Source organism: Orcinus orca, chromosome 11, assembly GCF_937001465.1.
Source record: "Orcinus orca chromosome 11, mOrcOrc1.1, whole genome shotgun sequence".
Classification (NCBI taxonomy): domain Eukaryota; kingdom Metazoa; phylum Chordata; class Mammalia; order Artiodactyla; family Delphinidae; genus Orcinus; species Orcinus orca.
In genome coordinates, this window is record NC_064569.1 from 100,212,514 (window position 1) to 100,224,211 (window position 11,698).

At 48.9% G+C, this 11,698-nt stretch overlaps 1 long non-coding RNA gene across 1 annotated transcript; it reads left to right on the forward strand.

Moving 5' to 3' along the window:
* Positions 1 to 889: 889 nt before the first annotated feature.
* On the forward strand, positions 890 to 11,298 carry LOC125960493 (uncharacterized). Its single transcript, XR_007470210.1, has 2 exons — positions 890 to 5,564; positions 6,510 to 11,298. It is a non-coding gene; the product is annotated as an uncharacterized LOC125960493 (long non-coding RNA).
* The last annotated feature ends 400 nt before the right edge of the window (positions 11,299 to 11,698 follow it).

An 11,698-nucleotide genomic window follows, 5' to 3' on the forward strand; every position in this document is an offset into this window, starting at 1 on the left:
CTGAGGGCCGAATCTGCAGTTGAGATTCAGGACCTCCTTGTGGCCCGAGGCACATTCTGTCCCCTCGAGAGTGTCAGGCTGCCTGCCCTGCCCCCCTCCCCGTCACCCTGGACTCCTCCCTGGGGCTTCCCTGGTGGCGCAGTGGTTGAGAGTCCACCTGCCGATGCAGGGGACACGGGTTTGTGCCCCGGTCTGGGAAGATCCCACATGCCGCGGAGCGGCTGGGCCCGTGAGCCACGGCTGCTGAGCCTGCGCGTCCGGAGCCTGTGATCCGCAACGGGAGAGGCCACAACAGTGAGAGGCCCGCGTACCGCAAAAACAAACAAAAAAGAATGACCAGATGTGGTCATTGCTCGTCCTGAGTCCGTATGCACCTCCTCTCGTCTGCCCAGAGCCCAGTGAGCCAGTGACCACCCCCCGCCCCGTCCCGGATGTATGGAGAAAGGAAGCAGCCAGCAATGCCGCTGGGGAGTTCACGTCCTGTCTGGAGACCCCTAGGAGCGGGTGATGCAATAGACCAGTCAGCCCAGTTGTTTCACGCGGCCAGTTTCTCAGGCCCCTGAGCCGCCCGTGGAAGGAATCACGCAGTCTGTGTTCTGGTGTGTCCGGCTCTTTCACTCACCCTAATGTCTGTGGGCTGCTCCCACACTGCTGCAGGTGCCATGGGCTGTCCCCTTTCACTGCCGAGTAAGTCCCTCTGTGTGGACGGAGGGCAGGTGGTTCACTCCCCTGTCGATGTTTCCAGTTTCTAGCTATTATCATGATTTCTTTTTTGGTGGCCATATACATTCTCTTAGGTATATTCCTAGGAGTGGAATTGTGGGGTCATGTGGTAAAAGTATGCTTAATTTCAGTATACACGGTCAAACAGCTCCCTGTCGATGTTTCCAGTTTCTAGCTATTATCATGATTTCTTTTTTGGTGGCCATATACATTCTCTTAGGTATATTCCTAGGAGTGGAATTGTGGGGTCATGTGGTAAAAGTATGCTTAATTTCAGTATACACAGTCAAACAGCTTTCCAAAATGGTTTAACCATTTTACGTTCCCACCCGGAGGTGTATGAGTGTCCCAGTGGCTCTACATCCTCACCAATGCGCCTTACTGTCAGTCTTTCTTTCCTAACCCTTCCAGTGAGTTAGAAACTATATCTTATTGTGGATTTAAGGCAATGAGTTTGAGCACTTTGCCTGTACTTATCGACCATGAGTCCATTTCTTTTTGTGAATTGCCCATTCACGTTGTTTGTCCCTTTTTAATTGGATTGCTTTTTTGTTATTGATTTATGGCAGCTCTTTACATATGATACTTATGAGTTCTTTGTCAGAAATGTGTATCATGTATATTTTTCCTGATCCGTGGATTGTTTTTCACTTAATAGTGTCTTTGATGAGCATAAGTTTAAAATTTTGATGACATTAAATTTATATATTTCTTTATGATTACTTCCTGTGTCCTCTCTAAAAAATATTTGCCTACTCCAAAAGAGTGAGGATGTTTTCTCATGCTTTCTTCTAGAAGATTCATATTTCTACCTTCCACCTTTTGGTCAATGATGCATCTTGAATGAATGTACGTGTATGGGGTGAGGGAGAGATCAAAGTTTATTTTTTCCATATTGTCAGCTAGTTCCACGACTGTGTGTTGAAAAGACTCTCCTTGGTCTGCTGAATTGCCCTGGTGCCTCAGTTGACTATATATGTGTGGATCTGTTTCTGGACTCTCTTCCATTCCATTGATCTATTTGTCTGTTTTGCACTAATATCACACAATCTTAATTATTGTAGCTTTATGGTAAAGAGAGTGTCCTCCAACTTTATTGGGTTTTTTTCAAAGATTTTATTGGATATTCTAGGCTTTTTACATTTCTGGATTCATTTTAGAATTACCTTTTCAATGTCTGTAAAAAGACCTGCTGAGATTTTATTGGGATTGGATGGACTCTATAGACCAGTTTAGGGAGAACTGCTATCCTAACAAAATTGCATTTTCTAATCGACGAGTCTGGCAAACCTATTCAGGTTTTGAAAACATTAATTCCCCTCAACATGTTTTATAGCTTATAGTGTAGAGATCTTCCATATCTTTTATTAGATGAATTCTTAGGCATTTGATATGTTTGATACTATTATAAATGGTATTTAAATTTTTCATTTTCCAATTGTTCATTACTAATATATAGAAATAAAATTCGTTTTTGTATATTGACTTTACATTTTTGCTAAATTTGCTTGTTACTTTTAGTAGTTTTGTCATAGATTCCTTAGGCTTTCCATATACACAGTCATGTTGGCTCATACGGACAATTTTGCTTCATCCTGTTCAATTTTTTTTGCCTTTCATTTCTTTTTCTTACTTTCCTACACCAGCCAGGACCTTCCCAATGATGTCAAGTAGAAGCAGTGAAGTAGGACATCTTGCCTTTTTATTAGATTGGGGAAGTTTGTTCTGTTACATTTTGCTGAGAGTTTTCTTTTCAATCAGGAATAAGTGTTGAATCTTCTCAAATGCTTTCTCTGCATCTATTGAGATGATAATATTTTTTTCTCCTTTATTCTGTTGAGTTGGTGAATTACATGGAGTTTTAAATGTTAAACCAACCTTGCACCTTGAATAAGTCCCACTTGTTTATGACACATGCACACACACAGGTTTTGGTTTGCTAATATTTTGTTCAAACTTTTTACATGATTTTATTGTTCTGTAACTTTACTTGATTCTAATTTTATACCATCTGACAATGCTGCTTTCTAATTGGAGTGTCTATTCCATTTACATTTAATTAAGTTACTGATAAAGTTGAGTTTACATCTACTTTCTTGCTGTTTGTTTTCTATGTGTGCCATCAGTTCTCTGATTCTTTACTGCTTTCTCTTGGACTCACTGAGCATTTTAAAATATTCTATTGTATGTCCTGTCTTGACCTTTTAGTACCTCTTTCCTTTAAAGTGACTGTTCTGGGTAATACAACATAAATCCTTAAATGATCACAACCTACGTTGCATTAATATTATACCACTTCAAGCACAATTTTAAGGACATTACAGCAGTGTAAGTCCCTTTAACTCCCCTTCATCTTGTGCTATGATTGTCATATATTTTATTTCTACATGTTATAAACCCCATAGCATGATGATATCATTGCTTTAAACAGTCAATAATCTCTGTTCATTCATTCTGAATTCATATTTTCCTCTAAATTATATAACAGACTTACAGTAAAAATTTAAAGTTGTCATGTGCTAATTCCAACATCTGGGTCATCTGGGCATTTACCTCTACTAACTGCTTTTTCTCTTGATTATTGGGCACATTTTCAACCAAGAGTCCAACTGACCTGGGGCTCTCTCTCTCACCTCTCATATCTTTTTGTTCCTCTCTGGTTTCAAATGCGTTGAGGATGGGGTCAGGCCCTCTCCTTCTGCAAGTACCAGGAGACCATGTGGATCTCTTTTTGCCCTCAGCCCCAAACTCCAATTCCTCTTGCATCCTCCATGAAAGGAGTGATCTCTGTGGTCTTATCAGGAACTGAGCTCATTGGGAATTAGCTACAGGTTTTTTATTTTGGCTGCATTGGGTCTTTGTTGCTGTGTGCAGGCTTCCTCTAGTTGTGGCGAGCGGGGGCTACTCTTTGTTGCAGTGCTTGGGCTTCTCATTATGGTGACTTCTCATTGTGGAGCACGGGCTCTAGGTGCGTGGGCTTCAGTAGTTGCAGCACGTGGGCTCATTAGTTGCGGCACATGGGCCCTAGAATGTGTGGTCTTCAGTAGTTGCAGTGCATGGGCTCAGTAGTTGTGGTGCATAGGCTCTAGGGTGCTCGGGCTTCAGCAGTTGTGGCTGGTGGGCTCTAGAGTGCAGTCTCAGTAGTAGTTGTGGCACACGGGCTACGTTGCTCCACGGCACGTGGGATCTTCCCAGACCAGGGATCAAACCCATGTCCCTGGCATTGGTAGGTGCATTCTTTTTTTTTTTTTTTTTTTTTTTGCGGTACATGGGCCTCTCACTCATAGAGTCTGCGGCCCAGAGGCCTCACAGGCTCTCCCTGCAGGGGACTCTGCACCTAGGTGACCTGGGGGGTTCCAGGTGGCCTCTCCCGTTGCGGAGCATAGGCTCCGGAGGTGCAGGCCCAGTGGCCATGGCTCACAGGCCCAGCCGCTCTGTGGCATGTGGGACCCTCCTGGACCGGGGCATGAACCCGTGTCCCCTGCATCGGCAGGCGGACTCTTAACCACTGCGCCACCAGGGAAGTCCTAGTTACAGCTTTGATTAGTTCTAGTTCAACCATGGTTTCAACTCTTTTGAGAATAAAATCAGACACCATCTCACCCCCAGCAGGGCCTGGAATCTAAACACCATGAAACTCAAGATCTTGCTCTGCTTTCCAACCTCACCTCCATCTGCCTCTAACTTCGCATTATCAGGTGATAGAGATTATTTTTACCTTTGGGTCTCTTTCAAATTCCAGTCTGTCATCTAAAAAAGAACATATATATAAAATATATTATATATGTATGTACACATATATGTATCATATATGTACACATATTACACATATATAATATATTACACTTATAAATGTGTAATATGTATATGTGTGCATATATGGATATATTTTATATGTATATGTAATTATATATGTATAATATATATGTATAACTGAATCACTTTTCTGTACACCTGAAACCAAGACAACATTGTAATTCAATAAAAATTTTAAAAAAAAAGGAAAAGAAAAACATTCCAGTCACATAAGCCCATGGTGCTGAAAGGGGTTGGCTGGTTTCTCCGTGAGCCTCAAGTGTCTTGGCCTATGGCAGGCAGAGGAGTGGGGCCCCGGCCTTAGTAACTACCCCAGATATAATGGCAGCCATTACTGTTTGCTCACTTATGAAGGCCTTGTCTTTCTCTGAAATTTGCTTCATTTCGAGGTTTTTTTTTGCGTTTGTAGCTCTTTGAAGGCTTATCAAGTATGATTCTGTAGTTTGTGTGGTATTTTCTTGCTGTTTCTGTAGAGTAATGGTCTTCATTTTCTACATCAACTAGAAGCAGGACTCCACTGTAGACATAGTTTTTGGTGCATATCAGGAAGATGGGAGACACCACCAAGCAGAAAAGTGGGAGAAAAAAGACTCATGAGTGCTGATGGAGGGTGAGTGGGACCCTGAGCCTGTGGGAAACGGGTCCCCAGGGGCCCATGCCTCCACTCCTGAGTCCCCAGCAAGGCAGGGGGCTGAGCCTCATCCTTCCTCAGACAACCTGGGATACCTAGGTCCTAGGTCAGCAGCAATGCCAGGCTCCCAGAGAAAGAAAATGACTCCCCTGTGGAGGACGGTGACCCGACTGGAAGCCTTGCGGACCCCCAGACGCTGCGACCACGAGCGTATGAACTACCTCACTGTGACCATTTCACCAGCACCCCAGGAAAGCAAATGCCGTGGGCGAGAGGCAGCAAGAATAACACGACAGATGCGCCCCCCAGGAGTGCAGGCACTGGGATGCTCGGATTCGGAATGTGAAATGGATGTGCACAAAACGTTTGAGGACGGGAAAGCTGGAAGCTGTCAGTGAGGGCAGGACCCTGGCTGAGGGGGCTTTGTATGTTCAGCCAGAGTAGGGCTGCAGCCCAGAGGCCTCACAGGCTCTCCCTGCAGGGGACTCTGCACCTAGGTGACCTGGGGGGTTCTAGGGAGGTCACCTGGGAGGAGGATACCTGGGGGAGAGTTACTTGGGGGGAGGATACCTGGGGGGGGTTACCTGGGAGGAGGTTACCTGGGGGGGAGGTCACCTGGCGGGGGGTCACCTGGGGGGAGGTCACCTGGGGGGAGGTCACCTGGGGAGAGGTCACCTGAGGGGGAGGTCACCTGGGGGGAGGTCACCTGGGGGGAGATCACCTGGGGGGAGGTCACCTGGGAGGAGGTTACCTGGGGGGGTCACCTGGGAGGAGGTTACCTGGGGGGGTCACCTGGGGGGAGGTCACCTGGCGGGGGGTCACCTGGGGGGGTCACCTGGGGGGAGGTCACCTGGGGGGAGGTCACCTGGGGGGAGATCACCTGGCGGGGGGGTCACCTGGGGGGAAGCTCGGAGGTCCTCTGGCAGATGACCCTAGTCCCTAGGTGACCTGGGAGGGGTCACATAAAGTCATGTAGTCCAAACTCTCCATTTTATGTAGGGAGACTGAAGGTAGAAGGACTCATCACCACCTCCAGGCTGGGGCAGGTGTGGGACAATGGTCTCCTGACCCCAAGGCTGGGAGGCCCAGGAACACTGTGACCAGGACTTGGGCCTTGAGGTCCTATGTGACGCTGGTACCTAGCTGAACTTCAGTTGTGAGCATGAACCCCAACACGGGGAACGGGAGCAACCTCTTGGGATCCCAGCAGTCTTTCTGGAGGAGGGGCTATTTGAGCAGGGCATTGAGGGATGCATAGAAGGCTGAGGGGAGGGTAGCATCATTGGCTGAGTAGCGGCCACATGCCATGTGGAGCATTTATAGGCATCATCTTGTACAGGGGCAGCATAGCACAGTGTTCACTGCCCCGCCCTTGTGGCCAGGCAGCTTGAGTTCAAGTCCTGACTCTGCCACTTACCAGCTGGTGGTCCTGGAGAGGTCACCAGCCAGCTGTCCTCCTGTGACGTGCTCAGCTCCACCTCCTGCCCACAACTGAAGACACTCAGGATGTGTGCCCTGGGCCAGCCTTCGGGTTCTCTGAGACTGACCTCCTTGGGGGAGACACGAGGAGCCCACCCAAGCCCTAGGGGACTTTCTGTTCCCAGACTAAGCTCCCTGCCTTGCCTGCGGCTGCCTGCGGCTGGGGCTCAGCAGGTTGCATCCTTGATGACCCTTCAGTGGGAAACCCTGTGTTCTGGGGCTGGACACAGGCATCCTCTGCTGGACCACGGTGACGGCTTTACATCAACGCGCCAAGTTGTCAGCTCCTCGACAGCCCCAAGTGGAGCTTAGTCTCAGGATGCCGCCCCCGGGGAAATCCTGTGAACTGCCACCTGCCCGTCACAAGAGGAGGCAGGCTCGAGCCCAGGCCTCCATGGCACCAGGGCTTCCTGACTTCCACGACGCAGGAGTCAGTGGGAAGGTGCCGGGTCTGACGGGGGGGCGGTGCTCTGGAATGGGGGTGGGGTCTCCTAAGTGCAGTGTGGCTGCAGCTCTCAAGGAGAGAATCTTGGAAAGAGTCTGCAGAAATGCAGATCTTCAGTTGCTTCTCGCTGCTCTGGAGGGACCCCCAGGCTGCGTCCCGGGGCCCAGGGGTCCTGATGGACCTGGCCGCTGCCCCATCTCCAGCAGCGGCTCCTGGCTGGCCCAGTGCCGGGCAGATTCACTTCCTCGGAGGTTGTCTGATGGTGTTTTGGCTTCAGGTGTGAACGAATCTGACACCGGCCAAGCCAGAGTTCCAGCAAACCCAATACAGACTTGTCCTGGCAGGTTTGGGGGGCACAGAGGGGAATGAGAAGGGCCCCCAAACCCCAGAGAACCGAGAACATTTCCCAGTGGAGGGGTCAGTATGGTGCGGAGTGTGGGAAATTCGGCACGGCCGTTTCTACCAGCGTTAGTTGTCTCGGGCCAGTCACGTGATACCCAACACTCGGTTCCCCTCCCGTCAGATGGAAATAATGCCTTTTGTTCTGGTCTAAATTAGCAGTAAGGGCTCTAAAGCAGCCCCCACAGAACCTGGCCCCGATACCGTCTTTTCTGTAATAATAATGATACCAACACTATTTTACTTTGCTATTTTATTCAATGCTCACAGCTCCTTATGAGGAGAGCATGGCCGGGTCTTCCTTGTGTCCACTTTACAGACGAGAACACTGAGGCACAGAGGACCAGGCATGCAGCCGACGAGGGGCAGAAGCTCATGGAAACTTGGCGTTTGGGGTCCTGGTGCTGCCTCTTCCCTCCAGGCAGTGATGCCCCATCATACAGCCCTGAGTCTTGGAGCCGCCACCAGAAAGCAAGCCAGTGCTGGTGACGCGGAGAGCTCAGTCTCTCTACACCGGTGCCGAATCGAATCTCGGAGAGAGAGTTTTGGGTGGAGTGAAAAGAATAGCTTTACTGCTTTGCCAGGCAAAGGGGGACACAGCGGGCTCCTGCCTTGAAGAGCTATGTGTCCCAACCTGGGAGGATTTTTTTTTTTAATTTTTAATTTTTGGCTGCGTTGGGTCTTCGTTGCGGCGCACGGGCTTCTCGTTTCGGTGGCTTCTCTTGTTGCGGAGCACGGGCTCTAGGCGCGCGGGCTTCGGTAGTTGCAGCATGTGGGCTTCAGTAGTTGTGGCTCACGGGCTCTAGCGCGCAGGCTCGGTAGCTGTGGTGCATGGGCTTAGTTGCTCCGTAGCATGTGGGATCTTCCCGGACCAGGGATCGAACCCGTGTCCCCTGCATTGGCAGGCGGATTCTTAACTACTGAGCCACCAGCGAAGTCCAACCTGGGAGGATGTGATGAGGAGTTTTCTAGCACTAGTTCAAGGGTGGGGTTGCTGACAAGATGAGGGTGTGTGCAGGGTCTCAGGTGGTCAGTCTCCTAATCTTGAGGAGTTTCTCTGGTCCCGCTAATCTCGCCTCAGGTGGTTTCTTAGCTGTTCCTCCCTTGATGAGCAACTGTCCACATCTGCCCTTTGGAACTCAGGGAAGGTCATGGAGGCTGCAGTCTTGCCTACAAGAAACAGGGGACAACAAAAAGCCTTCTGTGCCCAGGAGCCCACAGGCCATCCTCCCCCCTCGCCCCACCCCAGTTTTACTGGGACCCAGGAGGTGGCGTTGTTGTCTGAGCCACACAGACAAGAAGAATTCCAAAGGAGGCTCCGGAAGTATTTCATCTCTGCTGCCGGATTCAGTCCCGGTTCTGTTCGGACTTGATCTGTTTGGGGACAGACGAAGGAGCCCTTCGGGTCACACCAGCTGCAGCAGCTGTCATGACACGAGCCGAGACAGGGCCATCGGAAGAAACTGCTTCTCCTGAGCAGTCAGACAGAGATGTGGGGCTGAGTCCCGCTCGGAGGGAAGCTTTGGGGCTCATCAACCTTCTGTCAGTGCCGTCGGTGCGACGGGCAAGGGACTCAGACAGCTGATGGGTGGCAAGGATCCAGCTGCGGGGGAGAGTTTGGAGAAGCAGGACCTGGGGCAGGACTACTTCCTCCTCTTGCTGCACCAGCCCACGAGTCTGATTTACTTCTGCAGAAGTGCATTCGAGGGTCGAGATGTAACAGGCGAACAAGCAATGAGGATGCCGGGATTCGGGGCCATCCTGGGCTCGCAAAGAGCCTGTGTTCTGAATAGACCTTTTGTTCGGCACGGCCATAATGAAGGGGGGGAATTGGCAGTAGGCGCCCAGAGAGTGCTCTAAGTGTCCATTCTAAGTGGAGCATTTTAATCGAACATCCGTGTAATTTATTTGAATAAAAATGTGTGTTCTTTCACAACCCAGCTCTCTCCCCAGTCTTTCCATATTAATAGACCATTAATACTCTATGAATGGGTAATCTTCTTGGAAAACAAATGCAAGGACATAAAAGGGAAATCATGGTTGTTTAAACTTCGAAACAAGTAATTGCTGGGGAAGGGAGAGCTGTGTTCTAGGCTCCAGCTTTGGGAGAGGGGAGGTGGGTGGAGCTGGACCAGGAGACTCATGGTGGGTCCAGCCACTGCCTGAGCCTCTGAGGGTTCTGCACCCCGTTGCACGCCCTGACCTGCAGAGGGTGCCCTAGAACCCCTGTGGCTCATGGTCGCCCACAAGGGCTGGATTTGGTGTACAGTCAGCTGCCCCAAGCAGGGAGGGCCTGCCAGGGCAGGTACAGGTGAGAGGCTAGCCAGGAAGGGAGCCTGATGGGTTGGGTTCCCACCATCAGGTATCTGGGGGGTGTCAGGGCCAACCCTGTGCTCTCTTGGATTACAGAGGTTCAGCCACACCTGTCCCCTGTCCCCTGCAGTGTGGGCTCTGTCGGTCCAAAGAGCCTCCCTGGTTTTCGGACCTTATGTGGCGGAGGACCCCAGTCTTGGGCTCTGATCTCCTTTGCCAGACACTTCCCTGGATCCAACTCTTTTTTTAAAGAAATTCTTTTGTCTTTACTTATTAGTTTTTTTTGGAGTAGAGTTGATTTACAATGTTGTATTAGTTTCTGGTGTACAGTAAAGTGATTCAGTTATACATATATATAAATACATATATTCTTTTTTTACATTCTCTTCCATTATAGGTTATTACAAGATACTGAGTATTGTTCCCTGTGCTATACTGTAGGTCCTTATTGGTTATCTCTTTTATATACAGTAGTGTGTATATGTCAATCTCAATCTCCCAATTTATCCCTCCCTCCTGTTCCCCCCGACCTGGTACCCATAGGATTGTTGTCTACATCTGAAACTCTATTTCTGTTTTGTAACTAAGTTCATTTGTACCATTTTTTTTTGGATATAAATGATATCATATGATACTTGTCCTTCTCTGTCTGACTTGCTTTGCTCAGTATGACAATCTCTAGGTCCATCCATGTTGCTACAAATGGCATTATTTCATTATTTTTTTATGGCCAAGTAGTATTCCATTGTATATATGTACCACATCTTTATCCATTCCTCTGTCAATGGACGTTTAGGTTGCTTCCATGTCCTGGCTACTGTAAATAGTGCTACAGTGAACACTGGGGTGCCTGTGTGTTTTCCCTGGATCCAACTCCTGTGAAAAGTTCTCTGTAACTCTGGATGAGACTTCCCACTCCTGGACCTCAGTTTCCTCACCTGTAAACTAAGGTGGCTGTGTTACCAAACCAAACTTGGGTCTGCTAGGCTGTGCAGCCTAAAGCCAGTCTACTGACATGAGGTCATGCGTGGTGAAGGAAAGTGCAGCACTTATTGCAGGCGCCAAACAAGGAGTCCAGGCAGCTAGAGCTTAAAAGGCCCAAACTCCCCGAAGGGTTTCAGGGAAAGTTTTCTGAAGACAGAGTGAGGAGGGGGGTTGTGGGGTGTGTGATCAGCTCGTGGACTTTCTTCTGACTGGTTGGTGGTGAGGGAATCAAGAGTCAGCATCATCAACCTTCTGGTTCCAACCGATCTGGGGTCTACATGCTTTCAGGCAGCAGACAGTCAACTTCTCCCACCTGGTGGGGGTTTCAACCTCTGCCAAACGCCTCAGAGGATGCAACTCAGAATATCATCTCTAGCCCTTGAGGAGGAGCTAAAGGTCCTTGACTTTGTTTAATGGCTAAACTATTATTATTTTATCTTGTTTGACTGTTTTCCTTTGTTACTGCATTTTCTCACTTTTCGGATTAAATTTATTCTTTGGAACTCGGGGAAGGCTTAGGAAGCTAAAGTTTTTCTACAGACAAGAGGCGGGTGGAGGACATGGTGGGTGGGGGGTGGTCTGCTCCAAGAAGGCCCCATAGGGTCCTGCTGGGTTACATTTGGACTGGATGATGCATGCATGCATTGATTCCACAATTAAATCAAGCTACAAGCTAAGCAGTGGGCTGACATCTCTGCAGTCAGGATTTTATGAGGGAACAGACAGTGTTTGAGGTAAGAAGGACAAATTCAAACTCACTGGTCATGTTTCTCGCTAGCCTGATGCTGGTCAACCTAATTATTCACTTGGAACAAAGATGTGTCTGTCCATCCATCCGGGCTTCTGATGGCTATTGGAAGCACCAGAGTGTCTGCAGTCCCATCAGGATGCAGCCGCGACCCAGCTGT